The 6,790-nt window shown below is 39.8% G+C and overlaps 1 non-coding gene across 1 annotated transcript; it reads right to left on the bottom strand.

Annotated features, from left to right (window-relative positions):
- Nucleotides 1-5,967: 5,967 nt before the first annotated feature.
- On the bottom strand, nucleotides 5,968-6,075 carry LOC117082953. The gene has a single exon (XR_004436866.1). It is a non-coding gene; the product is annotated as a U6 spliceosomal RNA (small nuclear RNA).
- Between the last annotated feature and the right edge of the window lie 715 nt (nucleotides 6,076-6,790).

The following is a 6,790-nucleotide window of genomic DNA, read 5'->3' as shown; positions in this document are numbered from 1 at the left end:
AGTGATTACATAATTAACACTATTGCACCTTACTTTGATAAAGGGCAGAGATTTTGCAAGAAGCATTAGAAAACTGTCTCCCCTCTATAATTCTAAATGTTTTATAATATCATAGCACATGTATAGGCTACTTAAAATGAGATGGTAAGATTGCTTTTTTGCTTTGGGTCATTTACCAAGTGATGTGGTTTGTCTGTGTCTCCACCCAAATCTCATCTTGAATTGTAGCTCCCACAATTTCCACGTGTCGTGGGAGGGACCTGGTGGGAAGTAATTGAATCGGGGGGCCGGTCTTTCCCATGCTGTTCTGTGATAGTGAATAAGTCTCACGAGATCTGATAGTTTTATAAGGGGGAGTTTCCCCGCACAAGCTTTGTATTGTCTGCTGCCATGTAAGATGTGCCTTTCCCCTTCCACCATGATTGTGAGACCTCCCCAGCCACGTGAAACTGTGAATCCATTAAACTTCTTTTTCTTTATAAATTACCCAGTTGTAGGTATGTCTTTATCAGCAGTGCGAAAATGAACGAATACACCAAAATCATCTGAGTTGAATGAATAGTGTTTTGGGGGGTGAATATTGAATTGAGGGTAATGCTGGAGCATGAAACACTTGGAAAACAGGGAAAGATCACCAATGGGCAAAACCAAAGATGTGGGAATCCCAGGGAATGAGGGAGAGGAGGTATTGAAGGAGGAGAGGTGGAGCATAAAATAATATGGGATCGTGCCATAGATAGTGTGATCATACAACTTATAGTAAAATCTACGACATTTTCAAGAGTGAAAATGGTACAATTAATAATTGTACTGGCTGAGTATGGTGGCTCACACCTGTAATCCTAGCACTCTGGGAGGCCAAGGCAGGCACATCACTTAAGGTAAGGAGTTAAGCCTGGCCAACATGGTGAAACCCCATCTCTACTAAAAATACAAAAATTAGCCAGGCATGGTGGTGTGTGCCTACAGTCCCAGCTGCTTGGGAGGCTGAGGCAGGAGAATCACTTGAACCTGGGAGGCAGAGGATGCAGTGAGCTGAGATCGCACCATTGCACTCCAGCCTGGGCAACAATAATGAGACTCTGTCTCAAGAAAATAAATTAATAATAATTGTACTGAGACAACAGGTTGGAAAATCAGGAAAACATGCTCACTTGTCATACATATGATTGCTTTAAATACAGGGAAAATCAGGAAATATGATCACTTTAGATACACTTAAAAAAAAAAAAACAACCCTATCACCCTGGAGGCAGCCATCTGTTTGCTACCTTCACCATGTGCATGATCACCTCTTGACCTGACCACCCTTGATTTTTGACTTGCCATCATTGGCCTCATTGCTTCTCACTAGCAAAAGGAAATTCTAGTTGAACACTGTTTATCTTCACTAGGAGTTTCTTAAAGAGATTACTTATCCAGGAGTTGGTGTAAAATGTCCATGAGAACATGATCGGGTTTCCGACATCCTGAGAGCGAGTTAGCCTCCCTCTATTTTAGGGTCCAGCCTTCACTCTCAGCACTGTTCATAAACATATGTGTTAAGGGTGCTTTATTTTGAGGAAATTTTAAGCCAGAAGCTGACACGTTGGACTCTGTCTTGGCCTCTCAGTTGCAATATATTCAGTGTCATCACGGAAGTCTTAAAATGTAATTTTCACTAACAGATATCTTAAACCGTGTGCACTGTCAACTCAGTTTTGCTGTGTCTGTTGTACGTATTTGGAAAACCAATGCATCAAACCTCAATTTGCAAACCATAATTTGAGGGGGTATTTACAAGGAGACAGGCCGAATTCTTTTCTTGTTTGAACTAATCCTGAAGCAGTGCTTCTGGGCCAGCTTTCACCCTGGGAAGTCCAGGCTGAGCTGTTTGTTCAGAGCTACAGCCCTTTAGGGTTTGGGACTCTGAGCCGAACATGACGCTGGGAATTTGCTGTTGGCAAAAGAACCCTTACAAAAAAGCCTTCTACCCTTCCGAGGTTTCCCAAGCCAGCATATGGAACTCGGTACCATCAGAACAGATTTACTGTCGCCAAATCTCTCCTTACCGTTCCTCTCCCCAGTAGTCAGTATCAAAATAGGACACAAACCAGCTGAACTCCCTACTTCAGGATACCTGGAAGAGCCCTAGGTACATGGTAGGAAGGGATGGAACCTCAGAAGAATACAGGTGGTGCTTACAGACTTTTTGCTCTTCCTAGAAGGAGGGGATACTCCAGTGGTTCTTCTTCGGCAGAGTCTGAAATCGGGTTGCCCATCAAATTCCAGAGATGCAGTCGGGTTGCCTGCCTTCTTGAGAGTACTCTGTGGTGGGAGTTCTCAAACTAGAGACACTGATGTTTATGAACTCTCTGTGGATGTTTTTTTTTTTTTTTTTTTTTTGACTGGGTCTTGCTTTATTGCCCAGGCTGGAGTACAGTGGCACAATTACAGCTCGCTGCAGTTTCAAACTTCTGGGCTCAAGTGATCCTCCCACCTCAGCCTTCTGAATAGCTGGGACTACTCAGCACACCAACCTAAGTTTATTACATTTTTGTAGAGATGGGGTTTCCCTATGTTGCCCAGACTGGTCTTAAACTCCCAGCTTCAAGAAATCCTCCTGCCTCGGCCTTCCAAAGTGCTGGGATTACAGGCATGAGCTACTGAACTGGGCCTTCTCTATGAGAATTTTACATTTTCATTTCAATGTAACTTAAAAAACAATATAAGCAGCCCCTGGATCATCTAGATAGCCTCTCTGTAGCCAAGTTTTATTCTGCAATTTTAGTCTTGTGTTTGTGTTTGTAATTGAGTTAGAAGCGAGCAATTCTATTTTAATCAGAGAGCTAATGAGAAAAGAACAAAAGCTGACTTAATATGTAAATGATACATTTATACCAAGGGAAGGCCACATATCACAACAAGCTGTATAAACAAATGGTTTCCAGTAATCTGAATGAAAAAAAGTGATGGGAAATTGTCATCTCACAGGACCTATTAATAACCTGACATTAATAATGCTATCAAATTCATGCTACAACCAGTGATGAGAAAACAATATGGCATGTCACGTAAAATTAATACCTTTCACTTATTAGTTTTCTTGCTAGGCTTATATTTAATTTATAGGTTGGCAGCTTTTATAGTTACAGAGGGCCATAAGCATATGTCATTTATACCTTATTGTATTTGTACACCAGGATGGTCTCGGGGGCCAGATTTCCTGGATATCAATCTTAGCACCATCACCTACTAGCTGAGTAAACTTGGGAATGTTACTTAGGCCCTTTGTACCCAGATTTCTTCATTGGAATGAAAATAATTATAGTACCTACTATTATTGTGGGTAGTAATTGAATACATGTAAATTATTAGAACAGTGCCTGGGAATACTGAGTATTCCTATAGTAAAAATGATTTAACTCAGTAATTTATTTTATTTACTTATTTGGTTTTTTACTTTTTAATGTTTATAGATACATAGTAGGTGTGTATATTTATGGGGTACCTGAGATGTTTTGATACAAGCATGCAATGCATAATTATCACATCATGGAAAATTGGATCCTTTGTGTTACAAACAATCCAATTATATCATTCTAGTTATTTTAAAATGTATAATTAAATTATTATTGATTATAGTCACCCTGTTGTGCTATCAAATACTAGGTCTTATCCATTTTTATATATATCTTTTGTACTCATTAACCATCCTCACCTGTCCCCAACCTCCACTATCCTTCCCAGCCTCTGGTAACTATCCTTGTATTCTCTATCTCCATGAGTTCCATTGTTTTGATTTTTAGATCCCACAAATAAATGAAAACATGCAATGGTTGTTTTTCTGTCCCTGGCTTATTTCACTTAACATAATGACCTCCAATTCCATCCATGTTATTGCAAATGACAGGATCTCAGCCTTTTTTATGGCTGAATAATACTCCGTTGTGTATATGTACCACATTTTCTTTATCCATTCATCTGTTGCTGGACACTTAGGTTGCTTCCAAATCTTGGCTATTCTGAACAGTGCTGCAACAAACATGGGAGTGCAGGTATCTCTCTGAAAGACTGATTTCCTTTCTTTTGGGTATATACCCGGCAATGGAATTGCTGGATCATATGGTAGCTCTATTTTTAGTTTTTTGAGAAACCTCCAAACTGTTCTTCATAATGACTGTACTAGTTTACATTCCTACCAACAGTGTACAAAGGTTTCTTTTTAGCTCAGTCATTTAAATGAAGGTCCAAACATATGATAAGCCTGCTCTATTGAGTAAATTAAGGTATATAAAATAATAAGTAACATTTACACAGTACATCCATTTTATGAAATACTTTTTCATATATGTTATTCATTTAATTCTCTACATCTACCCTGAAAGGTAGATAATATTTTGTTGTTTTAAAGATTGGATAATTGAGGTGATATACCCTGAAACAACATAGTTTTACCACCAGCATTTGGTGTTTTTTTTCTCCTCATGGATAAGGAATGAATATTTTGTAACTGAACATTTTTCAAATTTCTTTTGGACTGACAGGAACCCCAGAACTAATTTTGGACTATAGTACACATTAGTACTGTTGTAAGACTTATTGGTCTGAATATCTACATTGTATTTTCTCTCCTAGTCTTAATTTTCTATTCTAATTTATATTTTCCCTGATTCTGAAGTTTTGTGCATACTATTTTATTGTTTGGAATTTTTATAATCTACCTCATGTACATTTTGGAAAATTGTGAGCCATAAATAAGTAGACTGACCTATAGTTACTTAACTAGTAAGGTCCAGAGATTGACTTGAAGTCTTTTGGCTTTATAGGGAAGTCACATTTACTGAGCATTTAGCATGACTTGGTATTTTATATGCATTATATCATGCAATACACACATTAGCTGGTCTGAGATAGGTCAGTTATTACTGTCTTCCTTATTTTCAGATGAAGAAATTAAAGCTTATAAAAATTATAAGGTTTTTTTTCCCAGGGTTAATACATGTTATCTTAATTTTTGGCCCTCTAATTTATTCTTGAAAGCATCTGTCGGACGTGATGGCTCACACCTGCTATCCCAGTACTTTGGGAGGCTGAGGCCATTGAGCTCAGGAGGTTGAGACCAGCCCTGACAGCATAGAGAGACCCCATCTCTATTAAAAATACAAAAGTTAGCCAGGTGTGGTCATGTGCCTACAGTACCAGCTACTTGGGAGGCTGAGGCAGGAGGATCGCTTGAACCTGGGAAGTTGAGGTTGCAGTAAGCCAAGATGGTGCCACTGCACAGCACTTGAGCTTGGGCAACAGAGTGAGAGTCTGTCTCAAAAAAAAAAAAAATTCTTAAAAGTATGAGCTTTCTCCTCTAAATTCATCCCTGTTGTTAAGGCTTTAAGACCAGATCTTTATAAAAGACCCCGCCCCTCGTTCCCAGCCCATCAACTGGACCTTTCCTCTTATGGCTTTGCCAAGAGCAGAAATTACTATTCTCCTCTATCCTGCCAAGCTTGTCTGTTTGTTTATTTGAGCTAGTGTTATGGTTTTTTACAGGATGTGAACACTGTTATTCAGATTTGCTTCTGTCCACACATTCCCCGGCCGTTCCAGGCCTGTGATAGAAGTCTTTTCCCAATTGCCAGCCAGTAGAGAAGGCAGTGACACAAGCTATAGGCTGAATTAAAGCAGAGCAGGAAATCTGGCTTTGGCTCTTGCCCTTAGGACCTCCTGTGTCATGAGGTGGCAAAGGATGTACCATTAAGTATCACCCAGAGACTAGGATAAGGCATTCTTGAATCTCAATTCCTCTGCCTTTATTTTACACCAGACTTTACAGTGTTTCCCAATTAGTGATGCTTCCCAGACTTAATAATTTGATCATCGCAATTTTTGCCATATCCTATCACCCTTACTTGTGTTTACTTACATTTTCTTTAAATTAGTGACATCCTAGCTTAAATATATTACTTTAAAGGGTTACTTTATATTGCTACCATTAATGGGAGGACAATATCACTATTTGTGTGTCATCCTTGCACAGGGGCCATGCTAATCTTCTCTGTATCATTCCAATTTTAGTATTTGTGCTGCCAAAGTGAGCATGACAGTATCGCTATTAATGGAAGATAATCTCGAAACTAAATACAATGGCAAAACAATAACTATTAAATTCTTTTCCAAAAACAGGTATTGGAAATTAAGAAGCCTGTAGTTTACTTCTAACAATTATATAAACTATTGCGGCCGGGCGCGGTGGCTCAAGCCTGTAATCCCAGCACTTTGGGAGGCCGAGACTGGCGGATCACGAGGTCAGGAGATCGAGACCATCCTGGCTAACACGGTGAAACCCCGTCTCTACTAAAAAAAAAAAAAATACAAAAAACTAGCCAGGCGAGGTGGCGGGCGCCTGTAGTCCCAGCTACTCCGGAGGCTGAGGCAGGAGAATGGCGTAAACCCGGGAGGCGGAGCTTGCAGTGAGCTGAGATCCGGCCACTGCACTCCAGCCTGGGCGACAGAGCGAGACTCCGTCTCCAAAAAAAAAAAAAAAAAAAAAAAAAAAAATAAACTATTGCATAAACTATAGAATAGTATGAAAGCAATATAATTTTCTGTGCCATGATTTCCCCCATTTTAAAATGTGTGTGTGTGTGTTTTTTTCTTCCTGTCTCTCAGGCTGGAGTGCAGCCCGTGATCTCAGCTGACTGCAACCTCCGCCTCCCTGGTTCCAGGGATTCTTGTGCCTCAGCCTCCTGAGTATCTTGGGACTACAGGTGCCACCACCATGCCTGGATGATTTTTCTATTTTTACTAGAGACGG

Source organism: Trachypithecus francoisi, unplaced genomic scaffold, assembly GCF_009764315.1.
Source record: "Trachypithecus francoisi isolate TF-2019V2 unplaced genomic scaffold, Tfra_2.0 Lachesis_group9, whole genome shotgun sequence".
NCBI lineage: Eukaryota > Metazoa > Chordata > Mammalia > Primates > Cercopithecidae > Trachypithecus > Trachypithecus francoisi.
This window is presented reverse-complemented; position numbering and strand designations above follow the sequence as displayed.